The sequence below is a fragment of the Helianthus annuus genome, chromosome 8 (genome assembly GCF_002127325.2).
Source record: "Helianthus annuus cultivar XRQ/B chromosome 8, HanXRQr2.0-SUNRISE, whole genome shotgun sequence".
Taxonomy (NCBI): domain Eukaryota; kingdom Viridiplantae; phylum Streptophyta; class Magnoliopsida; order Asterales; family Asteraceae; genus Helianthus; species Helianthus annuus.
In genome coordinates, this window is record NC_035440.2 from 1,040,634 (window position 1) to 1,042,988 (window position 2,355).

At 34.1% G+C, this 2,355-nt stretch overlaps 1 non-coding gene across 1 annotated transcript; it reads right to left on the reverse strand.

Annotated features, from left to right (window-relative positions):
• Positions 1-532: 532 nt before the first annotated feature.
• On the reverse strand, positions 533-604 carry TRNAG-UCC. Its single transcript has one exon. It is a non-coding gene; the product is annotated as a tRNA-Gly (tRNA).
• Between the last annotated feature and the right edge of the window lie 1,751 nt (positions 605-2,355).

A 2,355-nucleotide genomic window follows, 5' to 3' on the forward strand; every position in this document is an offset into this window, starting at 1 on the left:
TATAGGATAATCAATTCTCCAATGGACTAATAAAATGACATGGTCACTAGAATGACATTTAACTCTTTCTTTTTTCTTTGTCACTAGAATGACATTTAACTCTTTCTTTTTTCTTTGTATAAAAAAACATGGACTAATAAAATGACATGGTCACTAGAATGACATTTAACTCTTTCTTTTTTCTTTGTCACTAGAATGACATTTAACTCTTTCTTTTTTTTTTTTTAAAGACCAACAAAAATCTTCATTTAACACCAAAAAGTTACAAAAACATAGCTGACCAACAGATTGTTAACCAGCAATAAACATACTGTACACCAAAACATACAATCTAAAACCCCAAGCCTGATAATTCAAAATCCACCCAGTTTTCCCACCTAAGAGCCTGGTATTTTGACCTGCTCCGCAACCACAAAAAGGCGAGAAGCCGGATCTCCTCGATAAGATTTGTTACTGTTGTTCGCTTCCGATTTTCCACGACTTCGAGCCTCGGTTTCGGGTCGAACCTTTTTTCTTTGTATAAAAAAACGATTGCGTTTGCCGGGAGTCGAACCCGGGTCTATTGCTTGGAAGGCAATTATCCTAACCGTTGGACTACAAACGCTATTTGTTTTTTAATGATAGTATAAACTATAAATCTTGAATATGTGTTTTTGTCTAAAAGCTTGAATACACACATACACACCGAACCTTACTATAAAATTATTTTTTTATATGATGAGTTCCATGGTTACAAACTTAGACACATACACACCGAACCTTACTATAAAATTATTTTTTATATGATGAGTTCCACGGTTACAAACTTATGGCTGGCATATCGTGTATACCCGTACACGATAAGACATGATACATGAAATCCCATACACGAACACGACACGATAACTTATCGTGTCCTTTTTTTCAAACACGAACACGGACACGACACGATATACACAAAAATTACCTGTTAACACGGTTCGACTGTTATACACGAGAATTACCTGTTAATACCTGTTAACACGAACAAAAACACGAACACGACATACTATCTAAGAGTTATAGAGGGAGCTTAGGGTTTTCTTTCTTTTTTTTTTTTTTTTTTTTTTTTTGAGTTGAGTGAGGAATGAAAATATAAAGGAATTAAGGGTATTAACAGGTAAATAGGTATTTAACCTGTTTATACACGAAAATTAACAGGTAATCTCGTGTTTACCTGTTTGGTACACGATACCTGTTAAGGCCATACACGATACCTGTTAACTTCGTGTAGGTTCGTGTCGTGTATTCGTGTAAAATTGCCAGCCCTATACAAACTTGAAACAAATATATAAGACTTCATAATTTTTCTTTTTAATAACTATGAGTTTGTAAAATACTTTAGCAACAGTGGCGGATCTAGGGGTATTTTGAGGGTTCCCAAGAACCCCCTCGATTTGGAAAAAATTGATAAAAATAGTGGATAGTTTGTATGATTTTTTAAAAAATAGTAAGAAATAGTGAAAATCTACCAAAAGGAACCCGATGGAAAAAATTCCTGGATCCGCCACTGTTTAGCAAGAATGTTGTCGATTAAAACATGTGTGATTGTTGCATAACTATATTAGAGCTCCGCAATTGTCTATTGTTGAATGTTAAATACATCTTCATATACTTTGACAACTGATTGGTTCTATGATGACAGACCGATAACCCAACTAATGGGGTAGGTGACCTATTGGCAAAGACAACCTTAAAAACACCTAGGATAGAACACCGCAACGACGCAACTAATGCCCCACCTTCACCACGACGCGTGACGCGGGCACAAATGCTAGTTTAGGCTTATTTACTTGTGTAATGTTTTGAACACCTCTTTGTGCATTAAAATAATATTTCTCTCAGTTCGGTTTTATTCATGTTTGCTTATAATTTTACCTAGTATTTACACTTTACTCTTTGGTTAACAATAAAACTTAGGGATCATTAGGTTTTGGGTTCGATTCTCAAAAGTGAGTTTTTTTCCCATATTTATTAGGTTTTCTTATAGACATTATTGCGTAGTGGAGATGTATATGATCAGATAGTTCCGCTGATGGCACGATGATACTCCAGTAGTCCGTCAATGATCCAAATTTGCCGTTAAAAAAAGAAAAACACTCTTGAATATGAGATCTTTTAGTATAACTATATTTTATAGCACTTAAATTAAACTTAATAAAAGCTTACGTGATATAAGATTTGGATATTCTAAACTTAACACTCATATATCAAACAATATTATTTACCGTTGGAAACGAAAGATCCACCAAATCATGGTTGTCACTAAATTTAAACTTTAAAGTGATATCTATTTTTAAACCATGTTGGGCTATTGGGCTAACCATTACTTGATAT